This window comes from Mya arenaria, chromosome 12, assembly GCF_026914265.1.
Source record: "Mya arenaria isolate MELC-2E11 chromosome 12, ASM2691426v1".
Classification (NCBI taxonomy): domain Eukaryota; kingdom Metazoa; phylum Mollusca; class Bivalvia; order Myida; family Myidae; genus Mya; species Mya arenaria.
Window position 1 is genome coordinate 15,248,422 of NC_069133.1, and position 16,573 is coordinate 15,264,994.

Below are 16,573 nucleotides of genomic sequence, written 5' to 3' on the forward strand. Positions count from 1 at the left end.
TGAAGTAATATAAAAAGTAAACGCTTTTGAAATGAATACAACAGTTGCTATGTTTATCATTCATTCGTTTAGAGGCTGTGTAATAAGACCGAACAGCTATAAAAACCATTTTCTTAAAGTGGTCTGAATAGAGGGATTTTAATGTAATATTGACTACATTTATTTTTTACTATTCTCACAGCCTGTCCAATCACGCACAGCGACCTTTACTTCGCGAAAGGTGTGAAACCGAGGTGTGTAGCCTGTCGACATTTCTTCACAATATATGTTAACAACGTAGGAGAACAGTATTTTTAGTTTTCTTTGCTCTTACACTTAAATTACGGGTATCCATATAGTATTTAACTTGCACTAAGCAATCAAATTTCTATGAATTAGTATTGTAATAACGTAATAATATGAGATATTTTAATTTAGTAGGTACTGATTAATTTTCTTTTAAACTTTCAAATACAGCTCAAAAACATCATTCTTACATATACTCAGGAAAACTAGAAACGTCCCTGTTTTATAGCCGGTGAAGCTTTGTCTGTGTAGTTGCTACATGTTCAATGTACATGTATTTTAAACCCTGGCGATGTTCAGAATACGATCGTGTACGGTTCACCCGATACGCAACGGTTTACATATCGGCCAGTAACCGCAACGGTTATTTGCACGTTTTGCAAGTGCACGCTATACATTTCATCATGTTGATTCAGTTCATGTCATACCATTCATGCGATAAAAGATACAAGTGTATATTGAAACCAAATTTTAATTAATAATAATTTCAATTTTATATGTTAGTGCATGCGATCGATATGGAAATATAGAAAAAAAACAAATTTTAATTGTAACTAAGAATTCAAAGAACATGTTTTGTTTTTAACAATTTATTGTAATCATAAGTTAGAATCATTGTTACTCTGACAATGACAATACATTCGGAACTCCTCGGCCATTTTATCGAAAACAACCTCGGATGTATGCCGGTACATCAGTTGAAGTTGTTTTTTTTTGTTTTTTTTAATTATATCATTAATTAAATGTATTGTTTTAGAGTTGTATTTTTTGTTCTAAGTTTAAATTAATTGCCAGTGAAGTGAATTATTGCAAACAAAATTAAGATTCCCACGTGTAAAGTCATAACGTTTAACTGCTAAATAAAATTACTACGCGATCTACTTGCAGCGGACTTAAACGTGCCACTTTTTGAGTTTGTAAACCGTCCAAATACATCCGAGGTTGTTTTCGATCAAATGGCCGAGGAGTTCCGAATGAATGACAATAATGACAATAATGATGTAAAATATTGACAATAATGTTGTAAAATAATGACAATAATGTTGTAAAATAATGACAATAATATTGTAAAATAATGACAATAATGTTGTTAAATAATGACAATAATGTTGTAAAATAATACAACTTAAAACCGTATTGAACCGTTGTAACGCACTTAAAACACAACGAATGAAATATGATTTCTTGTGGAGCTTAACACGTGCTTGTATTGTTAATGGTTATATAAACCATTACCTTCATCCTACTATTGAGAATGTTGATACACGCAAAAGATTTTAAAGTATTAAATTATTTTAGCAACAGGTAAAAAGACCTTAATTTAAATGGTATATTCAAGAATAAAAATGTGGGAAAAAATAAATAAAATGCAGCACTTTAAGACTAAAGAAGTGCCAATATCATGTAATATTTTTTAAGATTTTAAGTTTACCTTAGAAAACTGCTAAACCAAGCTCTTAAATACCGGATAGCATTTGATATTAACTGATAAACCTGATGATTTTAATTTCCAAATAATTGATTACCATTCTTTAGATGGCGACGTTCCTAGTTCACCATCAAATGGTTTTTATTGCACGGATGATAAGATTCGCTCTCGCAATCCACTTCTAACGGAAAATCTTCTAAAACAGTGTTACAAAATTCGTTAATAATCATAACATCAAAGAACAATGCTAGTCTAAAATTGCTGATTGCTTACAGTATTGCTCATCTCGATTTTCATGGTGATGATTAAAAGAAAATTCGTAAAATTAAAATGTTTTCAGCAGCTAGTTGGGTAGACACTCAATGAATTGCCTGGATTTTATTTAAACCGTGGATATCACGGCAATACTTTATAGAGTACTTGCCTTCTTGTTTCGACGATGAATTCCTTATAGACAATATAAGGTTGAAAATGGTGTCTTTACAATAACTAAGCTTTCAGTGCTTTGATTTTATTACAATGATGCAGATTCGAGTTATCTTTAAAACCTTTTTGGCTTGCTAGGAATGTACCATAATTTATCAACAATAATTCAATACAGTGAGTTCGCAATTTTATTTTTGAACACAAGTATGCCTAGTACAAGTGTGAAAGTGTACACATTAAAATGAAAACAGTTGCAATATCTGTTATAAAGGTGATTTTTAACACATATATGTTTGAGTTCCTTATTTTTTATTCGACTTGTGTGCGTTATTAAGTACTTGAAGCGCTCCATCCGGCTGATTTAGACCATGCATTCATTTAATTTATTTTTAAGATCAGGCCACACCAAATTAATGTTTAGTTCCTCGGATATTTGCCAAAAAAAAAATTAAAAAAAATTGTTAGTTTTCATAAAAACCGAAGCGAGCAAAGAGCGAAAAATATATTTTTCCTTATATTCAATATAGATAAGACAGATTGTTCAAAATATATGCCCTTAAACTCATTTTAATACCATCTTGAAATGAACCTCTAATTGACATTGGGAAAATGTCGGAATACATACTATTTATTCATCCGTGTTTAGTACAAACATTATATGGACAATTCTAATTTCTTATATAATTGAAACGTACTTTAATATGACGATCATTCATAATAATAAATAACCCTGCTTTTAGTAAAACGTTTGAAACGACTTATATAAATCTACCTGAATCAGTTTATCATCATATGCAACTGTATTTAGACATAACTTAGGATTGGTTTTGGATTTGTAAAAAAATGATCACTTACAGTCATCATCAAATATCAGACTCCATATAACATAGACTAAATTTTGTTTTATTATCACAGGAAATGCAATGACATGTGTTTATTAAAAAAAAGAACAAGGGTATTTTTCAGAGTACTTTTCTTGGTTATTTAGATGTTTTTATGCACCAGCGTATATGCCCCCTTCTAAGTCCGGAAAAGCGGGGAATTTGACTTCCGGTCTCTCAAATCCGGGTAAAATACTCGACCTGCAGGGACACACTGCTGGTAAAATCCCTGCCAAATGGCCCCGCAACCCCGAATACCTATGTGAAGCACATTCCCGACTATTTTCAATATGAAGACAAAACCACATTCACTAGGCACTGCGGGGCCACCTGAAAGGTAAAAACACAGCCCATTGCCTCTGCTGTCCCTGGTATACCCCTGTAACAAGGGCGGGGCAGTAGTTTTAATTGACAAGTGCATTACAATACCGGATTATGCTGCAAATAAAAAACAAATATAAGGCGATAAACTTAGGCTTATTTATGTTGGAGTATATCCAGACCAGTGTTTATATCGCTATTTGTGAAAAGATATTTGTTCAAAACTGTTGCTTTGTCAGAATTTGATCAGAAATGAGCTTGATACATCAATTTGGATCAAACAATGACTCATGTTCCAGTAAAGTTGACCTGTCATCCTCAGCTTCGTCGTAACGAGTTAAAATTCTGGTCCCTTGTATTATGACTTGAATTAAATAGTACTAAGTTGATCATTCCGATTTCCAAAACGAGTCACTTATTTCGCAATATAATCGCTACCAGTCTCAGATACATATGCTTAATTGCATAATGATTGCTTTCAATAATGATCCTTTAGTGCATGCTACGATCAACAATGACTTCAAGCATGCTCAAAACATATTTATTGTCAAAAATAAGATTTAATTTCCAAACTTCGAGCCACATTGTTTATACCGGAAGCCGCTATTTTGATTGAATTTATTGAAACCCTGCTAAACCGATTGATATACAGTATAAAAACACTACGCATCGGTAACTTCCCTTAACCAAAACACGAAAACTAGCATAGAAAAATTATACTTGATTTTTTTTAGCCTTTTAATAAATTATAACCTGAAAAAAATCTGCTTGGCGATCAAAATGGAGGTGCGGGCGCACAAAAAAAATAAAAAAAATTACATTTTCAAAAAAATAAGAGCGGTAAATCCGCGGAACGAAATATCAATTTGGTGTGGCCTCAATGTGGCCATGATATTTCTTTACAATTGAGCCTTCTGCATAGAATTTTGTCGAAAAGTGATAAAACGGGTAAGTTTATTTTTTGACATTTTCAAGACTTTTGTTCCTTATTCGGAGTTTGGTACAATTTTAAAACACTAAGCACTGGATCCTCTTGAATAGACAACGTACTTCTGCTTAATTATTTGATTAAAAATCATAATGTACATGTATTAGTAATAAAGTTGAAAGGTTACCGTTTCTGTTTCTTGTTCGTGTTGGTATAAGAAATAAGTTCGTTATTCCTTATTCGAGATCGAGTGCGTTTAAAATTACTTGAAGCACTAAATCCTGCTGAAATAGACATTGCATTTTTGCTAACATTTTGTTTAAACCAATAGTGCTTGGATATTTCGAAACAAATGAAGAATAAGTAACATTGAAATAGGATTTTTTCCAGAATTATGTTCCTTATTCTGATTTTGGTGCGTTTTAAAGCATCTTAAGCACTAAAATCCTCTTGAAAACACACTGCATTGCTGCAAACTTTACAAGTTAACCACCTCTACTAAGTTGAGTTTTTTTAGCAAACAATCCACTATTAAAAAGTTATTTACCGTTTATGTTCTTTTTTCGCACACCCGTTCACTAGAATAGACAATGCATTTACTATAACGTTATTGTTTATATCAAACTTGCATTGATATTTCGTTAAAATGAATTTAGACATTTTGAAATTGATATGTTGTACAGAATGATGTTCCATATTCGTACTTTGGTGGGTTTTAGCACTTGAAGTACTTCAAGACTATTCCGCGGCTTTTCAGTGTAAGAATTAAAATTCAAAATTATTCAGCCTTTCATGTTATACAGACTTTATGGAAATATCATTCAATACATTAAAGGATAATAGGTTGTATACAATAATGCAAAAGTAACCAAATTTTCCTCAATTACTGTGGAGCATTGTTAAATGTTCCTATCAATTTGTGGGATATACGATGACAATGTGTTTGTGCACAGAAAAATATGAATTAAAATGGATGTTGGAACAAAAGAATAATAAAATTATGTAATTTAAATAGCTAAATGCAAAAACAAGTCCTACTTGAAATTGATTTTTTATGCTTTTCTGAATCATTGAAGTTGATATCTAGACAACTTTAAGAACTATCCTCGTCCTTCTCCGATTCATCAAAGAAGTCAGATGAAATTGTAGAAGCCTGTAATTGAACTGCAGTCTCAAGATTCTGAACCTGCACTTGAAGTTGACTATTTTTCCGTTCTGCTTTTAATAACTTGGCTTTTAATATTCCATTTCCATTCAAAAGCATTTAATTTTCCTCTTTCAGCATAATATAGCTTCCCTGTTGAAAGTTTAACTTCATGTTTGAGTTGCTCATTTACTTCATTTTGCTGATACGAAAGGTCTTGCTGGTTACTTTTGCCTTCCTTGCCAAATTTTCTAATGAATGGGTTGCTTTATCTACATTGTTGGTCTGCTTCAACTTGTAAGCTATGTCTAGCAAAAGCAGCTTCATATCAACAACGTTGTCAATGTATTTGTCTGTGGCCATTATAAGCTTTTTTAATATTGTTTTGACTATATGTGAACATATATGAAAATAGTAATTGACAATATTAAACAAAGGTCAAATTGTACAAGTATTACAAGTAACACTTGTTTTTTGTCACTAAGGAGGCAAGAGGTGTGACTTGTCTCTGACAACATGTAACACTTTTAAACTGGCCATTTTAATATATAGTTGTGAACAGTGGAAATTTTTTGCAAGATGCCATAACCTCAAAGATGATGCATACATATTATATATATGATATGCAAAAAAAACAAACAAGAAATGGTAAAATTAATAAGAATGTCAAAACGATTACATTTACAAAAATTGCACAATGAAATTATATTGTTACCTACCGGAGAAAGAATCTAAAAGAATCCAAAATGGCTGTCATTTTTCTAAGGTTGATGAATAGTTCAAAGCCATAATTTGCATTATATGCAAGAAAAAATGTTGCTAATGCTAAAAGATAGAACTAAGGATTGTGTGTTTAGATATAGGTTCCATAGTTCAAACACGATACATAATAGATACAAAATAAGCACAAGTTATAGTAAAAAGGCTATATAAATAGGGTGTGAAAAGATATTTAAGAAGAAAAGAAGTTGGGTACATACCATAGGCAGTCAGGTAATGATCAGAAACGTTTCGAGTCTTATATGAATTTATGAACAGTGTCAAATATTTTGGAGTTGTTCTCGTTGTTTAAGGTTGGATTGCCATTGACAATGAAACCAATGTTAACTTCTGTGGTAATTGACATATCACGAAAGAAAGTTTGTCGAGAGTCGGTATATAAAGGACAATGCATAAAATAGTGAGTACTACTTTCAAAGCAAAGAGGAGAGTTGAAAATATGTTTACAATAAAGGTAATAGGTAAGACCACTGTAACTAGTACGCAGTCGAACGGCAATCCCGTACATTCTATGAAAGTTCATTCCAGTCACGTATAGTTTGAGGTAAGAAAGAGGAAAAGTACGAATCTGTGCGTGACATAACCGTTGTTATGTTAAATGCATTTCGTAGTGGATAATTCTGTGAATTGACATTTAAAGGTGCAAGGGATGACAGATATTCTGGGACAAGGCCTTTTTTGTAAAAGAGACATAATTTGTGATGCATGCGTCTTTCTAACAGAGTAGACCAACAAAGCTCCGCATGGAGAACATCAATCGAAATTAACGTAGTAGCCCCAAAGACTATTCTACAGGCTTCATTTTGGATCTTTTGCAGTTCGTTTTTTTTTTCGAAGTCCGTACATTTATCCTAGACAATATCAGCATATTCAAGAATCGGACGGTCGTACGAAAAATGAATAGTTTCTAGATGTTTTCTGTCCAGACGAAACTTGAGCTTTCGCATGATGCATACAAGGGCTTTACTTCAGATGTACTCAAAGTGTGCATGTCATGTACAGTCACTAGAAAGAACCAAACCAAGATGTTTATGTGAATTGATTTTTCTGAGATTTGTTGACCATACTGATACATAGACAAATCTGGATAAATACTCGGTAGTCATTTTCTGGAAAACAAAATTGATTTAGTTTTTGCAGGTTTAAAGGTTACTAGCCATTTATCCGCCCATTTACTGATGCCGACAATGTCACTAGTGGTCTCCCTCTGATTATTTCAGTGGCCCTTAAGGGCTCGTCAGCGAGGATATAAAGACAAGTATCGTCTGCAAATAGCCTAACATTACTTCCAATGTTGACAACAAAGTCATTTATCCATATCAAATATAAAAGGGGGTCAAGAATAGAGCCATGGGGTACACCAGCCTAAAGAAAGACCCAACCAGACATGGAGCCCAAAAGAACAACACGTAGCCTACATTTGTTAAGATAGTCACTAAACCACGTAAGTAAGTTGCCATTGACACCAGTGTCATGCAGATTCAGATTCAAGCCCTTGAGCCAAACTTTATCAAATGCCTAACTGATATCAAAGAATACTGCTCTAACCTCAAGGTCATCACCTAATGCCTTACAAAATATGTTGTTATGGTATGCAAGCTGATTAACAGTAGAATCACCTGGCCGAAAGCCTGACTGAAACGTGGCAAAAAAGGTTATGTCACGAAGGTGGTTAAAAAAGTGTTTATATATTGTCCTTTCGAACTCCTTTTCCATTGTATTAAATAGAGAAATAGGACGATAGTTAACAGGAAGTGTGGAATCACCCTTTTTGAAAACTGCACACGCATAAGCATCATTACACGGTTTGGAAATCTACCGATTGAGAAACATTAAAAAGGGAACACAGCGTGCGAGCTAACGAGTGAGAACATTCTTTTAGGATTTTATTACTTATGTCATCAGGTCCTGAAGCTTTATTAACAGGCAGTGAAGATATCATGTCAGTAGCACTGTGATATTGTCAATTTGCGGTTACTGTAATGATTGCTACCTGGCTTTTAAAGCGGGTATTGAGAATTTCAGCTTTACAAGAGTCATCTAGGCAATGTTCACCGTCAGAGAGATCTTTTATTGCATTAATGTTTGGCCTCGGTTGAGGATAAACAAACGACTTCAGAACCGTCCAACACCCTTTAGACTGAGAAGACACAGAGCATTTTTTTTCTGAGAAATCAGAATAACCGGTTTCTTTTGCGTCACGAATGGCCAAAGTTACATAATTTATCCCATAGCTTGGTTGAGTTTGTAATTTTAATAAGAATTTTTACATGTAAAGTCATCCAGGGTACGTCATCTGGTCGATTAACAACTGTTTAAGTCGGGATACATCTTCTTGCGTTAGTCAAAATGGCATTGGTCATAGTGTCACTGTATATATTGATATTCAAATCAGAAAGAGAGTCCCAATCAGTTCCCTCGAAATGACCACGCAACTCATTGTAGTAACCCCTATAGTTATACAATGTACCATACTTCTCTCAAAAAAGAGATAGACTTGCATTTTGCAAATTTAAGAATGCCAAATATGGGACAATGGTGGCGAATATTTAAGGAAGAAAAGGATCTCCAACACTCGATGTTATTAAGCTATTAGAGTTGGCAATGAAAATCAGATCTAGTGTGGATGAGGTATTTTCAGTGAAGTGAGTTTGCTCTGGTATCACCTGCGATATACCATATAATAAACATAAAGTTTGAATACGTCTAGAGTAACTTATATTCCTGGTGTTATAGTTAAAGTCACCAGTGATGATTATATCACAAATTCCTGTATCAAAGGCAAGTCCAACAGATTCCTCTATGGAATCGCAAAATGCAGCAGAGGAGTTAGGGGGTCAGTAAAATGTACCAAATGATAAACTTTTACTATTTAATGTAATCTCGACCCATACGTATTCGAAAAATTGGAGCTCTCAATCAGGACGACGCAAAAAAAATGAAAATTTCATGAAAACACAAACACCATCAAGCGGAGTATAAGTTTATAACAAATTACCGGATTAATTAAGAAACTATATTTCACCGGCGTAACTTTATATAATAACAATACATCCGGAGTAAAGTTGCTACAAATAATAACGACAACGCAAACCATCATAAATCGCGATTTTCGCGACATTCCCCACAAGCAATTAAGGTAACACTTCCTAACAACTTTATTTATACTAAACAGTATAAGCAATGATAAAATTTACATGTATACATATACAAATATATTCATAACTTTAGCTGTCATTTAAGTTACCATTTAAATTTTCGTGATAACTCGTTGACAGTGACGTTTTCTTAAATTAAATCAATATCACAAATGACATCACTGATAGCACTGACGGGATCTTCATCGACACTGTTAACACTATAAATACTACTAGTAGCACTGACGTTATCCTTACGACGACGCTACTCTCAATGACATTGACGTTTTCCAAACTGAAGCTGGCTGCGCTGTTGACATTAGCACAATCTAAATTTGAATCATTAATTTCGCTGACGGTTTCATTGTTAAACGGAATCTGTATATTCACTATGTAGTTTATATATTTATCAACGTTTTCTAAAGTAACATTCTTCTCAAATGTAGATACATGTTTACCTTACTGCACCATCATTATAGTCATGTAGTTGGATGAACGTCAAATGATACCATTGACCCATGCATTGTAACACTTTCTAAGGGTTAATGCTCATGGTGAACATTATCCAGTGAAATTATTGGATTTGTAAATCTTTCAGAACAAACGCGGTGCAAATAATTCCCGATTACGAATAACACTCGAATAGTTCACAATAGTTTACAAACCTCGGATTTATTCGGCTGTTAGAAACCCGGTCGTCATTAGTTATTTGCAACATACTTTACTTTCCTCTGCTGCTGCTGCTGCAGAAGATGATTTATATTTAGTTTTGAAATTAGAAAATTTAGTTATAATGTCATGAATCGCAAGTTTATTAAGCTCATTTCAGTAGGTATTAAAACATGAAGGCTCATTATTATATGTGCATTGACTAAATCCGCCAAGATGTCTTGCACAGCGTCATGATTATATGTAATAAATTAACAAAATAAAATCATTTTGCATTCCAGTCTGCAAAATCGCATTAAATAGTGTATCATTACATGTGGTAAAACACTATGTACTACATATACTAAAATGTCACGTGCTTACATTGATGTTATTTGGATATGGCATTTAGCTGCGCCAGTGAAAAAACATATACTATAATTCACAAAAACAGTTTAAAAACCTAGCTAAGAGGTGCCGTTGCAATGTAAATTTCAATTTTCCCACTTGAACATCCAAATTTTATGTCACCGAAATATTCATGAAATATACATGCTTTACATCGAATACTGTGCCGCTTCAAAATGAGTGTAATAATCGCTGCATTATCAATTCTCACATTAAACATTGTAACTTCGTTAACATCAACGTTGTCAAAAACTCCATAAATGTTAAAAAATAACACTTAAGGTCGACATGCTGCTACCGAAGGGTTCACCGGTTCCTCGTATTCGCGTCTAAGGGATCAACAGGAGAAAACCGGAGAAGTCACCTGTATTCATATTACTGTTGTCGCCAATACGGCCATCGACAAGAAGCAGGAGAACAAAAGGACGGTGCAGTTTGTTCATCTTTTGAACACGCCGACAGATATCTTAAGTAACAATTCAGCATCGCTGACTCGAATGTAAACGAAATACATTATTTACCACGGATATATCCTTTATCTTTTTAGTTTATTTTTATTGTCTCTCGCAAACAATATACTTATACTGTACTAGACGATTAATGTAACGAAACTTTCAAGATGTATGTGATAAAACAGAAACAGGTCCAGTAATCGAAAGTTTTAACATAAACCCCGTTTAATGGCAAAAGGTCAACGCCATTGACATAGAACAGAAAAAAAAACAATCACAATCAAGCAACATAGTGAAAAACAAAACAAAAACTACACAAACAACAACAATAATTGCTGCGTTTGCATTGTCAAGTCAAGGCCAGTTCATTCTACTTTCATAACATGATTAACGCGATTTTTACAATATTTCTATTCATGATGCAGTTCATGCTCGTTCAAATTAATTAATTGTTGTGTTAAACAATAAGAATTTAGTTACAAGAATAAAATTAATATGTAAAACTATGATTACCAATATTGTTTTAAAAGCGAAATTCAATAAGATGTGTTGTTTGGCAAAAGCAAAAAAACACACTTTTATATCCAGAAAACAAAGTGTTGTTTGTTACGTCAAGAAAGTCATGTAATGCATGCAAAGGGAAGCGTGGCGTTTTATAAACAATCAATTAAATATTTATCTATAAGTAATGTATTTAATAGCTTGGGAGATTGCTGTAAGAACTTAACAAGTAACTTTTGTATATATTCATTATACCCAAGTATATGTAGTTCATATTGGTTGTTTAAATTTTATTCCATATCTTACCATTTTTCAAAACATCCCAATACCTTTTCCGAAAAAGTTTAATATAAAATAAAAGTATAGGTTTAGGAAAAAAGTGTTTGATAAACCTAATTTATTACTATATAAAATCGCTAAATAAGGTTGATTTTTAAATTTGAATTTAAAAATGCAAATATATAAATATGTTCGTTAATTAAAGAAAATCGTTCGTGCATTATGGATCCTTTTGAAACTCGATTGTGGTCTGAATTCGAAATGTTTCAAATAAGAAAAATCCATGCTTATAAAACATTGCTCAATCTTAATTGGCTGTTAACATTTAAATATAATTTTACTGCTGTACCTACATATTTTCCGGATTTGTTATATAAGAGCCATCGAAAGCCCAGAAGTGCATTCACCACTCGAATCTCCAAACATGAAGCTGTTCATCGTTCTTCTTCTGGTTAGCTGCCTCTCTTTGACGCTGCTGCCAGCTACCGTTGAAGGTAGGAGAACATTAATTATTTCGAATTTTATGAATAAGTTCGATCAAATTATATTTATTTTTGTTAAATATATCATTTTTCGTTCGGTCACACTTTTTGGTTGGATATATGTGACAGGGGTGTATCTAAACTATTTCAGCTTCTTAAGAACTCGTATTCCACTGCCCGCTCTAAGGCGTTTCATTTATTGACCAAGCTTTTCTGATGTATACTGTCTGACTGCTTCTGCTTGTACATTAAGTGTCTCTGGTTCAGTGTCTCTTCGTCGATAACATTCATGAATTGAGTATTTGACTTCTAGGCGTTTCCATTGTTTCCATTGCATTAATAAAATATTCGTTTAAGTATGCAATGTGCTGTTTGTGAAGTTTTGTTTTGTTTTGTTGTTCCGTGTTTCTTGTTGCGTTTACCCAGTGCCATTAAACCGGGTTTATGTTTAAACGTTTGCTACTGAGCTTGTTTCTGTAGTTTTTCGCATAAATATTGTTTATTATTATTTTTTTTATTATTAATATTTTATTATGTTTATTATAATTATTAATATTTTTATTATTAAGAACGCTTTGATTAACGTGTTTTCTCTGCAAGTTTATGAATACTTTTAAGACGTGTATCCATATAATCGGATTTACAATGCTGAATACTCCACTCATTCTTGGATAAGAATGCGTCTGTGCTGAAAAGGTTTTACTGTCCAAAGGCAGTACCAAACACTTTTTGATAAACACCCCTATCTTTATGCATTGTATGCTTGTGTTGTTTTTCTGTGTGTTTAAGATTTTTACTACTGGACTTTTTCTTGTTGTTTTTTTCATATAAATATTGTTTAAATATTGGTCCTTACCCGGAAATTATTCTAAAACAAAATGTTAGATATACATGTATTAAATGTTTAAATATATCATTTTATACTTTGTTGGAAATGTCGACTTTGATATCATTATTTCAAATAATGCGAAACAAATTGTTGTTGCTTTAATTTAAGTCATTTCGTCTATTTCGATCAAGCTACAAACAACGATTGTAATTGAATGTTAAACACATCTTTTCAGCCATTCGTGGACTGGGCTGCCCGTGCAAGTACCGATGTGATAGATGGGAGACCGATAAGGGAAGCTGTGGATACCTGAGGAGGTGCTGCTCAAGAGGCTGGATCGGCTAATGAGGTATGAAAATATTGTCATCTATTTTGTCGTTGTAACTCGCTAATTGGTAAAGAAATAATATATATCAGAACAAATTTGCTGTGAGTTCTCCAACTTGATTTCATTTAAGATATGCGAAATACAATATTCATGTTGTTTGATGTGACGCGTATTTATTCAGTATTTAGCATTTGTGAATTGACAAACGATCAATTTTGTTTAATCTATATTTGACTCGAATCGTGTAAATTTAATGTTTAAACTTATGTCACACAATGTTTTTTAAATAATGAAGCTAAGACCTCCTTTATACATTTGAGTACATATTTTTGTACATCTTTTTACATAAGTCCACAGTTCCCGTTCATAATATCTTCAGAAAATATCTCTGTATACCAACCAGGTATCGGGTCTATACATGTCTTTGTTTCTTTCCAGGCAATGAATAAGTAAACGAAAACATCCTTACACATATATCTACACGATTTGTGTTTTGTTTGTGATGAAAATAAAGTTTCGTTGTGAAAAATCTATATTTTTGTAATGTTGTTCCTATTTATTATTAAGTTCAAATGATTATGAATGAATGTAATGAATCTTAATGCAGATGTAGAATGTTCCTCTTTGTGTTATATGCATTAGAATTTGTTGAACTGTTTGATCAAGGTTCATATTAAACACATATGAAAAACTACATTAACAAGCTCAGTGGCAAAACGTTTAAACATAAACCCGTTTAATGATGTAGGGTAAACGGAACAGCATAAAACACAACAAACAAAAACTCACAAACAAGAAACATGGGAACAACTGCACAAAACTCCACAAACAACATAGTACACATACATCGTACTCTTAAAAACACTAGTACTCATATATCTTACTCTATAAAACACTAGGTGTGTTTATCAGGGATTATTACTTATACTATAAATAAATAACATTATCGTCAAAAATAGTGCCTAGTTCAAAATTTTGTAACACCTGATGAAATACTCCATGAAATTTGAAAAATCTTTATAGTGAAAAAATCAATAAACACACACACAGTTATTGGAATATACTTGAAAAAGGCTTAAAGGAGCATAATCGAGGGTACTATTTTAAAACAATGAGGTTAAAACGGCTTTTCTGACATTTACATTTGACACAAACTTTAAAAAATACTTTCAGTAATATTAGACAAATTTGGGACAAATGTTCTTATATTTAATTTGAATGAAGACTCTATTTAAATCTACATCAAAACAAATAAAATAGCTTTGTCTTATAACTAAATTTAACATTGTGTTATTAACGTATATTCAGATTAAACAAACGCCAGTTGATCAAACAAAAACAAACACAAAACTATCAAATCAAATATAATTAAACAAAACATGCTTGATTTAAACGATATTGTTACGACCTAGCTCCGTGGTCCGTCGACGCTATCAACTGTCCCTTTTAGGGTGACCAAGTATTTGAAGTGTTCCCCTCGTGACTGCCCTTCAGGTACTGGTAGCGAAACCTCTCAATGGCAGTTAAAATTTATGTAGTCTAACCATTGCGTGTCAAAAACTAGTTCACCAGGAAGACAACTCAAATCGATGTTTACAAGTTTAATAAACGTTGGAAAACAGTACACCAGCGGAATAAATCATCAATTAAACATCAAAAGAAGAAAAGGTACAGTATGCAATCGCTAGGTAGACACAGGAAAACGCTATATCATCGTGTTGAATTTTATAAGTCCTTTAAACATTAATTTTCCGCGTATTTCCTATATAATTCTTTTTGGATTTTATTAAGAAGACAAATAATAAAAATCGTTTCATTTGTTATCGTTTTCTATTTCCAGATAAATGTCAAAACCAAATGCCAAAATAGACGAAACGCCCGAGGGCGAATCGTACGGGATGTGCTTCAAAGCTATGTCCAAGTTACGTCTCCACCCGATTCTGGAAAACCCCACCTTATATACTCACATGGTCAAATGACCGAAAATCATGGTCATATGACCCGACCGAAAATGACCCGACCGAAAACGACCCATATTTTTGGGTCAAATGACCCAAAAATATTGGCTGACAGCCAATCCAAGATGGCGTCGTCATAGATCGTGAACTATTGAAAAAGTAAACAAACAATCTTCTCTTATAAACAAACATGTGGATATTCACGTCTGATTTTCTGTGTCTTTACCCAAGTTAATCAGGTTTGTGAGCAATGAAATCTGAATAAAATAAATGTAGATAGCTTTGTGTAGCATTTGTAATAACTTTCATCCCTGTGGAATGATTGCTCACTCGGCGGTGGCAAAATTCAAACAAGGCTGGCGCGCCTGGAATGTCGGGGCGTTGCTAGTTTCTTGTGTGATTTGCCATTGACCGATAACAACAACAAGACATATTATACAAAGAATTAAGGTAAGTGCATATTTTTCTAACACAACCGTACATATATATGCTGTTGCATATCAATATTAAACCGAAATTAGGCAACAAAAATGCGAATCAAATTAACGTGCTCTTAAATAAAGAAAAGTTGGCTGCAAAAATAAATATGTTAAGTAGTCATTACGAATCTTTTACATGAGATGTATAGATATGAAAATCTGTCTTTTTTAGTTTAATATTTGTTACAATTGTTAACTTTTATAGTTACAGGTCTATGAATGTAGTGTATGTTATGTATGTTTTATGTATGACAAAAAAAACGAGTTGTCGTAAACCGGCAATGCACTCTCCCCCCCCCCCCCTCCGAAATAAAAAAAATAAAAGCGTTCTGACGTAATACAAATATCTGCCTTTAGAAAACTATTGATTTCTTTCGTTTCGGTACTCAATCGTCATTCAAACATTTAATTTGTGCAAATAGTATTGATTTTCGAAAACGATTAGGTCTTCCAGCTCCCTCAAACTGCAGCATAAAAAGACTTCAAATTCTGAACTCAAAAATGAGCATTCAGATACATAATTTTTTTGACAAAATTTATGCGACCGTTTCTTCCTGTGACTCGCCTGCTACAAATAGGTTAAGTTTTCAAATTCAATGTTTTGAGTTACAAACTCATATCTCAGTTGTGAATGGGGATACTGTTGTGTATGTATGTATGTATGTCTGCTGATTTAGCTTTAATTCCCATTTTTTTTAACTCCTGTGCTTCCGAAACCCTGCTTCCACACTACCTTTGGGTGCACTAATGACACCATCCGAACCAGATGAGCGATCCGAACTGGATGAGCAATCCGACGGATGTTTCAGACGTTAAACATAGTTTATTTCAATTTTTTACAAACCTATTTCTTTAAGTTCGACATTTGTCGTAAAGAA

General features: G+C 33.1%; 1 long non-coding RNA gene across 1 annotated transcript; it reads left to right on the forward strand.

Moving 5' to 3' along the window:
• Positions 1-12,030: 12,030 nt before the first annotated feature.
• On the forward strand, positions 12,031-13,791 carry LOC128211222 (uncharacterized). The gene is made up of 3 exons (XR_008257239.1): positions 12,031-12,113; positions 13,166-13,279; positions 13,697-13,791. It is a non-coding gene; the product is annotated as an uncharacterized LOC128211222 (long non-coding RNA).
• Positions 13,792-16,573: the final 2,782 nt, after the last annotated feature.